Raw genomic sequence first — 17,168 nt, 5'->3', positions numbered from 1 at the left:
TTTTTACAGGACTTGTCAAAAACTTATGTTCAGTAAAGGATTTTTTCAAAAGACTGTTCTCTTTATTTTTTAATAAATTATACCCTTTAGTGAATGCGTAGGGGTACAAGTACCCCATACTCATTCACAAAGGGGGCAGCATCAGGGTTCCCCCTTATTTAAAGGGGCACCCTGATGCTAATGAGTTCTAAAGGGCCTGATATGACTTAAGGGGGAACCCCACGCACTTTCTCCCCCATTTTTGGGAGTTGGGGCTCCCCTTAAAAGTCCTACCAGGTCTAAAAGGCCTGATATGGCTTTTTTGAGGAACCCCATGCACTTTTTTTTTTTGTTTTGTTTTACTGTGGGGTCCCTCCTAACCTTCCTACCAAACCTAAAGGGTATTGAGTGGGGACCTCACACTGTATTTTTTTTTATTTAATAAAAATGTAATTTAAAAAAAAAAAAGTCTGTCCTGCTGCAGCAGGTTCTATACATTGTTCAGATGTCTAACTTTGAAGATAGGTTAAGAGGACCCCCCAGGCATGATGTTTAAAGGAATTTTATTTTTTTTACTTTAAGCAATGAAAAATGACAGCTTCTTTAAAAACTGTACCTTTTGAGAAAAAGATTTCCACTGATTCATGTCCTTCAGGGCAGTACCTGAGTCTCCATACCCCTTTCATGGCCAATAATATACCGGCCTCCTGGATCCATACCCCGCTTCCTGGAAGACTTCTCCTCCTGGCTACCCTTCTTCCTCTCCTCTGAGCTACCCATCATCATTCTTGGGGATTTCAACATCCCTGTCAACCTTGACAACCCGGACACAGCCCGTCTCCTCCACTTAACCTCCTCCTTTGCACTTGCACAGTGCATACAATCCACCACCCACTCCGACGGTAATATCCTTGATCTTGTCTTCTCCAACCGCTGCGCTCCCCACAACCTCACTAACACCCCCTTCCCTCTCTCTGACCACAACCTGATCACCTTCTCTATCTCCTCGTCCTCCAACGCCTACCCCTCCAAATGTCACACTACTACCAGCCGTAACCTCCGCAACCTTAACCCTGCCTCCCTCCACTCTGCAGCTGATCAACTCCATGACAGCATCCTCCCCCTGTCCTGCCCCGACTTGGCTATGACTGCCTACAACAACGCGCTGTCAGCAGCCCTTGACTCACTAGCGCCTTTAACCACACGCAACATCAGACTCCAACCGCTCCAGCCCTGGCAGACTGATCACACCAAAACCCTCAAACGACGCAGTCGTGCCCTGGAGCGACTATGGCGCAAAACAAAATCCCAACAAGCTTTCACCTGCTACAAATCTGCCTTCCGCACCTACACCTCCTCCCTCCACGCAGCCAAACAAGCCTACTTCCTGACCCTCATCAAGGCCCTCTCCTCCAATCCTCGCCGACTCTTCTCCACCTTCAACTCTCTACTCTCTCCACCCCCACCTCCACCCAGCACCTCACTCACCGCCCTTGAGATTGCCAATCACTTCAAACACAAGATTGACACAATTCGCAAGGACATTGCCGCAACTCACACGCCCTCTCAACCCGTCCCCTCTCACACAGCTACCCCCTCATCCCCCCTCCCCCTCGACATTACCCGCAGGGACTTTGTCGCTGCTCAAACTCCCTCCAACCCCGTTCCCCCTCACTCAGCTACCCCCTCATCACCCCTCTCCCACGGCCCCACCACTGCTCTGACCTCCACTCCCACCCCACCCTACATTCCTCATACTGAAGCTCCCCCAACACTCCACACCTTTGACCTTACTACCATCGAGGAAGTCTCCAAGATCCTCTCTGATGCCCGCCTCACCACCTGCCCCCTCGACCCTATCCCCTCTCAATTCCTACGACCTCCCTCCCCCTCCATCCTACGCTCCCTCACCCACATCTTTAATCTCTCCCTCTCCTCCGGCACTTTCCCCTCCCCACTGAAGCATGCACACATCACCCCCATACTTAAAAAGCCCTCCCTGGACCCCAATGACCCGAACAACCTCAGACCCATCTCCCTGCTCCCACTTACATCTAAACTCCTCGAGCGTCTCGTCTACACCCGCCTATGCTCTCACCTCAACGACAACAACCTCCTCGATCCCCTACAGTCCGGCTTCCGTCCCCTACACTCCACCGAAACCGCCTTACTCAAACTCTCCAACGACCTTCTAACCGCCAAAGCTAATGGCCACTATTCAGTGCTCCTACTCCTTGACCTCTCTGCGGCCTTCGACACAGTTGACCACCCCCTCCTCCTCAAAATACTACACTCCCTTGGCCTCAGAGATTCTGCTCTCTCCTGGCTCTCATCCTACCTGTCACAACGCTCTTTCAGCGTTACCTATAATGCTACCACCTCCCCCTCACTCCCCCTCTCTGTTGGGGTCCCTCAAGGCTCTGTCCTTGGGCCCCTTCTCTTTTCCATCTACACCTCCTCCCTTGGCCAACTCATACACTCTCACGGCTTCAACTACCACCTCTATGCCGACGACACACAAATCTATCTCTCAACCCCCCACCTCACCCCCTCGGTCTCTGCCCAAATCACACACCTACTGAGCGACATATCAGATTGGATGTCGCTCCACTTCCTTAAACTGAACCTCTCCAAAACCGAGCTCCTTGTCTTCCCCCCAGCCCGAACCCCACCCCCCATTGACTTCTACATCACATCCAACAACGCCAATATCAAACCCGCTCTGCAGGCCAGAGTACTTGGTGTCATTCTGGACTCCAACCTATCCTTCCAGCCCCAAGTCCAATCTTTAACAAACTCGTGCAGACTCCACCTCCGCAACATCGCCAAAATCCGCACGTTCCTAACCCCAGAAACCACTAAACAGCTCATCCACTCCCTCATCATATCACGACTCGACTACTGCAACTCCCTCCTTACTGGCCTGCCTCGCCGCTGGCTATCCCCGCTTCAGTCCATCCTGAATACGGCTGCCAGACTCATTCACCTTTCCAACCGCTCCATTTCCGCCACCCCCCTCTGCCAATCCCTCCACTGGCTTCCGATTGCGCAACGGATCAAATTTAAAATCCTAACACTGACGTACAAAGCTGTCCACCATACTGCCCCGAACTACATCACTGACCTAATATCCAAGTACCGCCCAGCACGCACACTCCGCTCCTCACAAGACCTCCTTCTCTCTAGTTCCCTGGTCTCCTCCTCCCATGCCCGCCTCCAGGACTTCTCCAGGGTGTCACCCATCCTCTGGAACTCCCTGCCCCAACCCATCAGATTATCACCTACTCTCCTCTCCTTTAGGCGCACCCTGAAAACCCATCTCTTCAGGGAAGCCTACCTCACCCCCTGCTAACTTGCTGACCTCCTCCACTCTTCCTACCACTCCATCCCCCACAGCTATCTCCTCCTGTACCACTATCCCATCCCTTCTAGATTGTAAGCTCGAAAGAGCAGGGCCCTCGATCCCCTCATGTTTTGCATTGTATTGGCATTGTTCTGTCACATGTTCTGTCCCCCTTTGTAATGTACAGCGCTGAGCAAACTATTGGCGCTTTATAAATACTGTATAATAATAATAATAATAATAATAACTGGCACATAAGCCTTCAAATTATGATTAAGTCCTGGAAGTGATGAAACGCGTCAAGGGAAATGACGTCAGACGCATACGGAGGAACTGGAAGTGGCGGAGCGGCCATTTTGGAAACTGGAAAATCCTAGCAAACACTACAGAAAGGTTTGGAGTCATGGGAATATGGCGGTTTTAAAGTTTGTATAATGTAAGAGCAATATTAAAGTATATTTTAAAGATTGTATGCGGAATTACACTATATCATTTCCATATATCATGTGTAACAGTAAAACATGGGTATCATGAGGACTATGGAGTACTCAGGCTAAGAGTCCAGATGACATCTGGGATTAACGTCTTTGAGGCTGTGAGGACACCCTAAAGGTCAATATTTAGGCTGAGAAGGCGGTCATTGGAGTATATATATTATACCTTAGTGGTATTAAGGCGTGGATGTTAAGTTCATGTGGTAAGGGTATATATTCCTTACTACAGGGTGCAGAAACATAACTTCCTTTTTTGAAATGCGTGCCATTCAGGCTGTAGCGGCCATAGTGGGGTGGGAGTGGTCTCAGGCGACAGGCGTAGTTCTAAAGTTTTTGTTCTCTTCCAGGTCAGTCATCATCATGCGTTGGAACAGTGAGCAGCGTGCGTTTGCCGTAGAGGCCTACTTTTCGAACAGATTTTCTGTGATCGCAACCCAACACGCTTTTCGACATCGCTTCAATGGAAATCAATTGTTACGTGGGTCACTATGTTCAGACAAACCGCGATGACCTTTATTACCATCCGTACAAGTTGGCGATTGTGCAGGAACTCTCAGAACGCAACTTCAATTCTTGGAGGAACGCATGTGAGGCAGTACTCGAAAACGTCCCTGAGGACGCAATTGTTTTTTACAGTGATGAAGCCCATTTTCACTTGACTGGATGCGTCAACAAACAGAACATGCGCTACTGGGCCGACACCAATCCTCGAGAATTGCATCAAAGGCCTTTGCATTCATCTAAAGTCACAGTGTGGTGTGAAATTGCCTCAGCTGGGATTATTGGTCCCTGGTTCTTTGAAGAAAATGAGGTCACAGTGACAGTGAATTCAGACCGGTATGTGAACATGTTGGAGGAATTTGTTTTTCCACGACTTGATGAATTGGACTTAGGGGACATTTGGTTCCAACAGGACGGAGCAACGGCTCACACTTCAAGAGCTTCAATGGCTGTTTTAAGGGAACACTTCCCGGAGCGCCTCATCTCAATAAGGGAAGATTTGGAGTGGCCAGCCCGCTCCCCCGATTTGGCCCCCTTGCGACTTTTTTTTGTGGGGTTTTTTGAAATCCCGCATTTATGTAAACCGTCCAAGGACTCTACAAGACCTGAAGAAAGACAATAAAAACAATTCTGAGTCATAAAATGGGTTTTATTGCGTTTTGAAAAAAGGTAGTTACTGTATGTTGCCGCACCCTGTGTACACAGTTACTGACACTTGGATATTATTTTTGCACTATAGTGATTCACCATCACGGTTGTCACACAGAGTTCACATTTTTTCACTTAAGTGGTCATGTGTGATTTGAAACTGCACAGTTTATACTGCATGGTGGTATTTTGATTTTTGTTTGTATAAGGGTAACACACTATATTGATTTTCTTTTTTTTAGGTTCACATTGTCCATTGGAGCCATTTGGAAGGCTCCTTCATCAGGATTTTTCCAAATTGGAATCAGTATTGTGAAGGACTTTTATTTTTGGACACAAGTATTTATTTATATATTTTTTGAGTTATTATTGGGAAAGAATTTGATTTTGGACACGATTGCATACTTTTATTTAATTTTATTTTATTTTGGGTTTTTTTTGGGGAGATTGTATGTTCAGGGTGGTTTCATTATTGGTGATTTTTTGTAAAGTGTGAGCATATTGAGGTGATATGAGTATTACACTTTCAAGGGTGAAAGTTATACTTTATTCTGCAGGGTGTTAGTTATTTTAGGTGGATATCATATATATATATATATATATATATAAGCCTTCAAAATGGGCACTTTTGAATTTAAAAGTTCGAATCCCATAGACTTGCATTAAGTTTGAAGTTCATTTTGGAACATTCATTAGGTTCGAATGTTCAACTGCGAACTGAACACGGGGGTGTTCGGGCCATCACTAATAGTTTCCATAGATTTGGGCTCTGCATGTGATTGAGATTGGGAAGGTTGTGGAAAGAACTTTCGAAACTACCTCATAAAAACCTGATGTGTGTACAAATTGGCTATGCACAAGTATTATCATATTCTGCATGCCGGTCCCAAGCTGAGCATTTGGGAGGGTTGAGGAAAGCCCTGGTGACTTACCTCATAAAAAAGTAGATGGAAAATTCTATGGAAAAAATCCTACAAGTGTATCAGATATAGTGCCGATAGACTTGGCCACTATATCTTATTGGGATTGGGAGAGTTGATGAAAGATCTGGTGAACTACCTCATACAAAATTACAAGAAAATTCTATGGAAAAAAAGTGCTTCAAGTGTAGCAGGTATACCGGTAGTTTCCATAGAATCGTCTCTGCGTGTGATTGGGATTGGGAAGGTTGAGGAAAAACCTTGCGGACTACCTCATAAAAACCTGATGCGTGTAAAAATTAGCTATGCACAAATAATATCGTATTCTGCATACAGGTCCCAAGTTGAGCATTTGGGAGGGTTGAGGGAAGACCTGGTGCTAAAAAAATCCTAGGAAAAAAGCCTACAAGTGTATCAGATATAGTGCTTGAGAGTAGGATACAATCAAACGGATATAGACATATACTATATTGCCAAAAGTATTGGGCCGCCTGCCTTTCCACGCACATGAACTTTAATGGCATCCCTGTCTTAGTCCGTAGGGTTCAATATTGAGTTGACCCTGCCCTTTGCAGCTATAACAGCTTCAACTCTTCTGGGAAGGCCGTCCACAAGGTTTAGGAGGGTGTCTATGGGAAGGTCGGACCATTCTTCCAGAAGCACATTTGTGAGGTCAGGCACTGATGTCGGGGGAGGAGGCCTGGCTCACAGTCTCATTCATCCCAAAGGTGTTCTATGGGGTTGAGGTCAGGACTCTGTGCAGGCCAGTCAAGTTCCTCCACCCCAAAATGGCTCCTCCATGTCTTTATGGACCTTGCTTTGTGCACTGGTGCGCAGTCATGTTGGAACAGGAAGGGGCCATCCCCAAACTCTTCCTACAAAGTTGGGAGCATGATATTGTCCAAAATGTCTTGGTATGTTGACGCCTTAAGAGTTCCCTTCACTGGAACTAGGGGGCCAAGCCCAACCCCTGAAAAACAACCCCACACCATAATCCCCTCTACCAAACTTTACACTTAGCACAATGCAGTCAGGCAAGTCCCGTTCTCCTGGCAACCGCCAAACCCAGACACGTCCATCAGATTGCCCGACAGAGAGGCGTGATTGGTCACTCCAGAGAACACATCTCTATGCTCTAGAGTCCAGTGGCAGTGTGCTTTACACCACGACATCTGACGCTTTGCATTGCACTTGGTGATGGAAGGCTTGGATGCAGCTGCTCGGCCATGGAAGCCCATTCCATGAAGCTCTCTACGCACTGTTGTTGGGCTCATCTGAAGGCCACACCAAGTTTGGAGGTCTTTAGCTATTGACTCTGCAGACAGTTGGTGACTTCTGCGCACTGTGCGCTTCAGCATGCGCTGACCCCGCTCTGTCATGTGACGTGGCCTACCACTTGGTGGCTGAGTTGCTGTTGTTCCCAGTTGCTTCCACTTTGTTATAATCCCACTAACAGTTGAGCGTGGAATATTTAGTAGCCAGGAAATGTCACAGATGGACTTATTGCACAGGTGGCCACCTATCACGGGACCACGCTTGGAGTCACTGAGCTCCTGAGAGCGACCCATTCTTTCACCAATGTTTGTAGAAGCCGTCTGCATGCCTAGGGGCTTGATTGTACACACCTGTGTCCATGGAGGGGATTGGAACACCTGAATCACATGATTTGGAGGGCTGGCCCAATACTTCTGGCAATATAGTGTACATTTGATAATTCCACTGATTATTTTAAAACTCAATAAAACTCAAACTTGAAAAAAAAATTCTAGATTTGGGCAAGAATCAAGCTAAAATGACCAGATGATTTGCCTTTCTCGTGGGAAGAATCTCACATAAAGTGGGTGGAGCTAGCAACAGCACATTGGCAAGTAGGCTCAGTACAGCAAGATATTTCGGCTTCCCTTTTCTGCAGACAGATACAAAATAAAAGCATAAAGGAAAATCTCATTAAGCAAACAAATTGAAATCATTTATTGATTTAATTTTATAAATGCACTGGAGGCATCAGCGACATTACAGAGAAGTGGAATCGAATATACTGTTATTTTATGTTCATAATAAAATATTTATTAGCTGAATGTGGATGATGGAGGGTAGAGTGGGATAAGGTGTGACATCTTTATTGGCGTTATACGAGGGAGATGCTTAAAAACATATCTTCATTTTACATTTTAAAGAAGCAGGCGAAGTGCAAACAAGAAGCAAATGCAGTATAAATAATTTTTATAAGTTTACAGTACAACAAGGGCAAATATAAGGCATTCATTTCTAAAATATACTTCATAAAAAAATGTACTCAGTAGCCATGACTGAACATTTACAATGATTATTGGCTACAGAAGTAATGCATTTATTTATTTATGTATTTATTTACTAAGTATATAATTTATTTTAAACTTTTATCAAATTTTTGTATTGCAGCTAACATTAATATTATAATATTTTTAATTAAATTTTTTTTAATTTAATCAGTTTTAACCAAACTGAAATAAAAAAAATTACAACTGACTGCTGGCTAAACTCCCCCCCCCCCCTTTTTTATTTCTTGGCCTTTTGTAGACGCTATAACTTTCACGTAAACCAAGTAATTTACACATATTGGGATTTTTTTAGCAAAAATATGTACCAGAATAAATTTTGGCCTAAATGTATGAAATTAAATTTTTTTAAATTGTTTTAATGGATATATTTTATAGCAAAAAGTCAAAAATATTGTTGTTGTTTTTTAAATTGTCAGTCTTTTTTTGTTTATAGCAAAAAAAATAATAAAAATGCGAAGGCGATCAAATACCACCGAACAAAAGCTCTATTTGTGGGGAAAAAAAAGATATACCGTATTTTTCGCTCCATAAGACGCACCTGACCATAAGACGCACCTAGGTTTTAGAGGAGAAAAACAAGAAAAAAAATATTCTGAACCAATGGATTGCAGACACAGTACAGGAGATGACCAGAGACTGCGGACATAGTGCAGGAGATGACCAGAGACTGCGGACACAGTACAGGGGATGACCAGAGACTGCGGACATACTACAGGAGATGACCAGAGACTGCGGACATACTACAGGAGATGACCAGAGACTGCGGACATAGTACAGGAGATGACCAGAGACTGCGGACACAGTACAGGAGATGACCAGAGACTGCGGACACAGTACAGGAGATGACCAGAGACTGCGGACATAGTACAGGAGATGACCAGAGACTGCGGACACAGTACAGGAGATGACCAGAGACTGCGGACACAGTACAGGGGATGACCAGAGACTGCGGACACAGTACAGGAGATGACCAGAGACTGCGGACACAGTACAGGGGATGACCAGAGACTGCGGACACAGTACAGGAGATGACCAGAGACTGCAGACACAGTACAGGAGATGACCAGAGACTGTGGACAGTACAGGAGATGACCGGAGACTGCGGACACAGTACAGGAGATGACCAGAGACTGTGGACACAGTACAGGATATGACCAGAGACTGCGGACACAGTACAGGGAATGACCAGAGACTGCGGACACAGTACAGGGGATGACCAGAGACTGCGGACACAGTACAGGAGATGACCAGAGACTGCAGACACAGTACAGATAATGACCAGAGACTTTGCGGAGAGAGGGGGAACGGGTACCTAAATTTGATAGGTACCCGCTCCCACTTCCGCGGAGTTGTCCTTCCTTCTTCTTCCCGCGGTGGCTTCTGTGACAGCCGGGTGCCCACTGCACATGCGCAAGAAGCACTGCGCTTTGTGAATGGCCCGGAGCTTTCTGGGACCTGCCATGTGTCCCAGAAGACACCGGAACCATTCACAAAGCGCGGCGCTTCTCACGCATGCGCAGTGGGCACCCGGCTGTCACAGAAGCCGCCGCAGGAAGACTGCAGCGCTGGAGCGAGGAACAGGTAGGGTCCTGCAGGAAAGAAGAGCTAAGCGGCCGGCCCGATATTCTGACGTGGTGGCAGCAGAAATACCGGACCGGCCGCTTTACATTCGCTCCATAAGATGCACTAACATTTTCCCCCCTTCTTTGGGGGGAAAAAAGTGCGTCTTATGGAGCGAAAAATACGGTACATTTCATTTATGTACAGCATTGCATGACCACGCAACTGTCAGTTAAAGTCACTGTATAGCAAAAAATGGCCTGGTCAGGACGGTGGGGGGGGGGGGGGGGTAAATCCTCTGGAGGGCAAGTGGTTAATGAATATTCATTTACTGGTTTAATCCATTGTAGCCAAACTAGCGCAGCGCTGTATAGTAAAAAAATGACGTAAATTGCAGTATCTATACCATAGTTTGTAGACGCTATAACTTTCACACAAAGCAATAAATATACACATATTGGGATTTTTTTTTACCAAAAACATGGAGCAGAAAACATTTTGGCCTAAATTTATAACTAACTTTGAGTTTACTATATATTTTTTATAGCTGAAAGTAGAAAATATTGTTTTTCTTCAGAATTTTCAGTCTTTTTTTGTTTATAGCGTAAAAAATTAAAAGCTCACAGGCGATCAAATACCACCGAAAGAAAGCTCTATTTGTGTGAAAAAAAGGCCGTAAATTTCGTTTGGGTGCAGCATTGCATGACCGCGCAATTGTCAGTTAAATTAGTGCAGCGCCCCGAGTAGCAAAAAGAGGCGTGGTCATTAAGGGGGGTAAATCCTCAGGAGGGCAAGTGGTTAAGTAGGGGCACCCAGCTGTGACAGCTTGAGGCTTCACAGCCGGGTTCCCACTGCACATGCATGAGTGCTGCTGTGCATTGTGAATGGTCCTACAGTCCTCTGTCATGTTTCCCAGAAGATTGAGCGGGAGTGACAGGGAGGAGAACTTCTGCTTCCGGTAACCTAGGTGATTGCAAAGGAAGCAGGAGCGGGTACCTGTCAAAATCAGGCACCCGCTCACCCCCTGCTCCTCAGTGGTGACAATCTTTAACAGGGAGCTGGGGAGAAGGCCTTAAAGTGAAACTTCCCCTTCTGGGTGGAGCTCCACTTTAACTTCTTTTTTCCTGGTGATGGAATCTTTTTACTGCTCCTTCCTTTTCAGAGACCTCCAGCACTGCTAGCACCTTTGTTTTCTCAGCACAGGACTGTGTCCAAGCCCTTTATCCTCTCCTCCTACTTCCTGTAACATCACTTCCTGTTCTGAACTCACGAACCAGTCCAACGAGTTCATTAGCTTATGAATAATGGAGGCCTAGCTTCTAACAACAACACATGTAACTGAAAGGTTATTCCATATATGTTTATGGTACAAAAATCACCAAAATAGCCACAGTAGCATAATGGCACTGGTGCATGTCAAAAGGGCACTGGATTTCCATGCAGGAGTGCAGGTGGTGTAAACAGAAAAAATTATATTTTTAAAAGTATAAAATTGAACCCCAGGCAAGCAGCTAAATACAATCATAATATACAGTTGCAAGAAAAAGTATGTGAACCCCTTGGGATTACATGGAGTTTTGCATGAATTGGGCATAAAATGTGCTCTGAACGTCATCTAAGTCACAACAATAGAAGAACACAGTCTGCTGAACATAATACTACACAAACAGTAGATGTTGCCATGGTTTAATTGCACATAACATGTAAACATTCACAATGCAGGGAGGAAAAAGTATGTGAACCTTTGGACTTAATAACTAGTTGACCCTCCTTTGGCAGCAATAACCTCAAACAAACATTTCCTGTAGTTGCAGATCAGACCTGCACAACGATCTGGAGTCATTTTGGACCACTCCTCTTCACAAAACTGTTTCAGTGTAGCAATATTCTTGGGATGTCTGGTGTGAATCGCTCTCTTAAGGTCATGCCACAGCATTTCAATGGGGTTGAGGTCAGGACTCTGACTGGGCCTCTCCAGAAGGCGTATTCTGTGCTGTTGCAGCCATTGTTTTGTTGAATGACATGTATGCTTTGGGTCATTGTCCTGTTGCATCACCCATCCTCTGCGGAGCTTCAGTTGGCGGACAGATGGTCGTACGTTTTCCTGCAAAATGTCTTGATAAACTCTGGAATTCATTTTCCCATCAATGACAACAATCCGTCCAGGCCCTGAGGCAGCAAAGCAGCCCCAAACCATGATGCTCCCTCCGCCATGTTTCACAGTGGGGATGAGGTTTTGATGTTGGTGTGCTGTGCCTTTTTTTCTCCACACATAGTGTTGTGTGTTCTTCCCAAACAACTCAATCTTGGTTTCATCTGTCCACAGTATATTTTGCCAGTAGTGCTGTGGAACATCCAGGTGCTCTTTTGCAAACTTCAAACGTGCTGCAATCTTCTTTTTGGACAGCAATGGCTTCCTCCGTGGTGTCCTCCCATGTACTCCATTCTTGTTTAATCTTTTCCTTATTGTAGATGTGTCAACAAAAATTTTAGCATGTGCCAGAGATTTCTGTAGGTCTTTAGCTGACACTCTGGGATTCTTCTTTACCTCATGCAGCATTCTGCGCTGTGCTCTTGCAGTCATTTTTACAGGATGACCGCGCCTAGGGAGAGTAGCAACAGTGCTAAACTTTCTCCATTTGTAGACAGTCTGTCTTACCGTGGACACATGAACATCAAGGCTTTTGGAGATACTTTTGTAACCCTTTCCAGCTTCATGCAAGTCAACAATTCTTGATCGTAGGTCTTCTGAGAGCTCTTTTCTGCGAGGCATGGTTCACATCAGACAGTGCTTCTTGAAACCAGTAAACCCAAAACAGGTGTGTGTTTTTAAGGGCAGGACAGCTGTCAGCAACACATCCAATATCATCACACTGATTGGAGTCAAGGTTGGCTCACTCCTGGCTCCAATTAGCTCTGGGAGAAGTCATTAAGCTAGGGCCTCACATACTTTTTCCTCCCTGCAATGTGAATGTTTTTATGTTATGTGCAATTAAACCATGGCAACATCTAATGTTTGTGTAGTATTATGTTCAGCAGACTGTGTTCTTCTATTGTTGTGACTTAGATGACGTTCAGAGCACATTTTATGCCCAACTCATGCAAAACTCCACATAATCCCAAGGGGTTCACATACTTTTTCTTGCAACTGTAGTTAAAGTTAGTCATATCTGTGTGAATGCTCTATTTGGTTGGTGAAGAATGACTGAGAAGGTGGTATGACAGGTGTGAAAAAAGAAAGAAGTCTGAAAGAAGAACAGTAAAAAAAGAGATGTAGGATAAGATGGTAGGTGGGATAGGGGGAAGGAGAAAAGAGGGGGGGAGAGTAATGGGTTGAGTGACTTAGATGACATTCAGAGCACATTTTATGCCCAACTCATGCAAAACTCCACATAATCCCAAGGGGTTCACATATTTTTTCTTGCAACTGTATATATGGGGAATTTTTTACCAGCTGAAGGATTTGTAATTTTGTGCCACTGGTCTTGTGATCCAGGCGTCCCGGCAGAACCGGCACACTTTGGTCAGGAGCACAACCCCAGCCTGCTGGGTGGACAATGACAGCACTGCAGAACACTGATGAGGCCATCACTCAGCATGCTCCCCACCAGCACATGTGCACTGCAGCTGAGACTGATTGGCTTGAAGTGCTGCCCCTCCCTCCCCGAGTCTGATTACTGCATGGCAGGTGAATGACAAGAGGCCGATGCCAGAAATCCAGGTGATTACACAAGATGCCTTTCGAACACATTTAATGGTGTTGTAATGAATAGATAATTACATTAATTGGTGTTTTCTATCCACCGGCCCACAGTTGGCTCTCTTTCATAAGCCATAGATTTTTCTTTTTCTGGCAGTAAACAGTGACTCATTCAGAGCTTCTTATGTCAAACAATGATTCATGAATCCGCAGCTGTCAATACTCCTGGTAATTCGTCTCTTCTTCCAGTGTAAATAGGTGAACTCTCAGAAAAATGAGGCATCTTCTTCAGATTACAAGAAAAAAAGTTTCCCACAAGCCTCCGGGGGGAACATAACACAATGCAATAAGCGGGTAAGGGAACAAGGAATATTATAATATGTATTCTGCTTGATAAGGACAACTAATGAGAGACCGTCACCCGCCGGGACCCCAAACCACCCACAATCCTCTGTGTGACTAATAGAAAGACAATCCTGTGTAAGAGAGTCTGGAAAATGTTCTCTTCTTTGAGTGCCACACAATCCACATCATGGCTAGTGTTCTGTTTCAAATGCTGTTTTATGCATTGACATACTTTCTTAGATCCAGTCCGTCCGGACACCCGCTGAAGTGGCACCATCCACAGGCAGCTTAACTCTACAATAAGACTGTAAGAAAAGGTCAGTATGTATTGGAACCAGAAGACCATTGCATGTTCATGCGCATGCACATGTTCATAATTCCAAGCAACGGCTCACTGCAAGACAGGCAAAAACACATTAGCAGGCGCACAAAATGGAACATGCGCACGTTATGTAGTTACATAGTTAGTCTGGCTGAAAAAAGACAAAAGTTCATCCAGTTTAACCATTAAAAAAAAAAGTTATAATCCTATACCCACAGTTGATCCAGAGGAAGGCAAAAAAACCGTAGCTAAAGCATTATCTAATTTGATCCTGCAGGGAAATAAATTCTTTCCTGATCCCTCGAGAGGCAATTGGATATTTCCGGGATCAACTTTACCTATAAATGTTATATCCAGTTATATTCTGTGTATCCAAGAAACAATCCAGGACTTTCCTACAGCAGTCTACTGAGCTGGCCAGAACCAACTCTGGAGGGAGTCTATTCCACATTTTCACAGCTCTCACTGTGAAGAAACCTTTCAGTGTTTGGAGATTACATTTCTTTTCCTCCAGACGTAAAGAGTGCGCCCTTGTCCTCTGTGATGACCTCAGGGGGAATAACTACACCGAGTTCACTATATGAACCACTGATGTATTTATACATGGAGATCATATCCCCCCTTATGTATTATACATGGAGATCATATCCCCCCTTATGTATTATACATGGAGATCATATCCCCCCTTATGTATTATACATGGAGATCATATCCCCCTTATGTATTATACATGGAGATCATATCCCCCTTATGTATTATACATGGAGATCATATCCTCCCCTTATGTATTATACATGGAGATCATATCCCCCCCTTATGTATTATACATGGAGATCATATCCCCCCTTATGTATTATACATGGTGATCATATCCCCCCTTATGTATTATACATGGAGATCTTATCCCCCCTTATGTATTATACATGGAGATCATATCCCCCATTATGTATTATACATGGAGATCATATCCCCCATTATGTATTATACATGGAGATCATATCCCCCCTTATGTATTATACATGGAGATCATATCCCCCCTTATGTATTATACATGGAGATCATATCCCCCCTATGTATTATACATGGAGATCATATCCCCCTTATGTATTATACATGGAGATCATATCCCCCCCTTATGTATTATACATGGAGATCATATCCCCCCTTATGTATTATACATGGAGATCATATCCCCCTTATGTATTATACATGGAGATCATATCCCCCCTTATGTATTATACATGGAGATCATATCCCCCTTATGTATTATACATGGAGATCATATCCCCCTTATGTATTATACATGGAGATCATATCCCCCCTTATGTATTATACATGGAGATCATATCCCCCCTTATGTATTATACATGGAGATCATATCCCCCTTATGTATTATACATGGAGATCATATCCCCCTTATGTATTATACATGGAGATCATATCCCCCCTTATGTATTATACACGGAGATCATATCCCCCCTTATGTATTATACATGGAGATCATACCCCCCCTTATGTATTATACATGGAGATCATATCCCCCCTTATGTATTATACATGGTGATCATATCCCCCTTGTGTATTATACATGGAGATCATATCCCCCCTTATGTATTATACATGGAGATCATACCCCCCCCCCCCCTTATGTATTATACATGGTGATCATATCCCCCCTTAATCTCCTCTTCTCAAGAGAAAATACATTCAGTTCCTCTAATCTTTCCTCATAGCTGAGCTCCTCGATGTCTTGTATCAGTTTGGTTGCCCTTCTCTGTACTTTCTCCAGTTCCCCAATGTTCTTTTTGTGAATTGGTGCCCAAAACTGAACTGCATATTCCAGATGAGGTATTACTAATGATTTGTGCATGTGCATATCCAGCATTGGTGGCAAACAGCCCTATTTAAGCTGTACTATGACATGAACAGATTGCTGAGTGATCTTCAGCTTCTTCCTACTTTGCTTACACCATGACCTGCTATATTTGCCTTCCCGTGCATGACCCTGCTTGGTCCTGACCAGCCTTTGGATTCCTGCCTGTCTTTTGTACTCTGACCCTGCTCCTGCCCTACGTTCCTGTACCTCGCTGCCTGGCTGTGTATCAATCATGGCTTGTATCACAACTCTGCCTTTCATTCCTGTACCTCATTGCCTGGCTGTTGAGGACTTTCTGGCTTGTGCCCTGATACGCTTCTGTCTGCTGTTTACCGTCTGGTGATCCACGGCCATCCACATCCTGCAAATACTAGCTAGCGCAGCCCACTACACTGGCCCTCATGCCACTCTGTGCCCACAAACCTCCTGTCATCACTTCCAGGGGTGTCAGACAAGAGGCAAAGGAGAAGCCCCCCCCCTCCAGCTCAATTTCCACCAGGTACATGACAAAGACACAGCAGCTGAATCCAACTTAATTTTACCTTAGCTAATTGCAGTACAGATGATGTTTTTTCCAGTCTTTCTAGACTTTCCAAAGCTTGATCTCTGCAAACTACTAACAATGACTAAGGGAACATGGAAGAAATGGGCAGGGTCTAGCTAAGATTGAACTAACTAGCACTTAAAAGGAGGGAAGGACAGAGCTAGAAACCAAGTCACTTAAGTAAACAAGTTGTAGTGGCTCAAAGTATGTCGGCATACTACCAAACAATAATAAGAAATGGGGAGGGTGTAGCTAAGATTGAACTAACTAGCACTTAAAAGGAGGGAAGGACAGAGCTAGAAACCAAGTCACTTAAGTAAACAAGTTGTAGTGGCACAAAGTATGTCGGCATACTACCAAACAATAATAACCTGATGCAATTCAATACCCACTTGAAGATCAAGATTTTACTTTGTTGTAAAAAGCAGTATTTTTGGCTTTAAAATTATTTAGAACACCCAACCATTATATATATTTTTAAAGCAGAGGCCCTAAAGAATAAAATGGTGGGTGGTGTAATTTTTTTATGTCACGCGGTGTTTGCGCAGCGGTTTTTCAAAAGCAAATTTTTTTTGGAAAAAAATACACTTTTTTGAATTTTAAGGCACAAAAACA

The sequence above is a fragment of the Staurois parvus genome, unplaced genomic scaffold, assembly GCF_062004578.1.
Source record: "Staurois parvus isolate SC_StPar_1 unplaced genomic scaffold, SC_StPar_1.0 ptg000095l, whole genome shotgun sequence".
NCBI classification, from domain to species: Eukaryota; Metazoa; Chordata; class Amphibia; order Anura; family Ranidae; genus Staurois; species Staurois parvus.
This window is presented reverse-complemented; position numbering follows the sequence as displayed.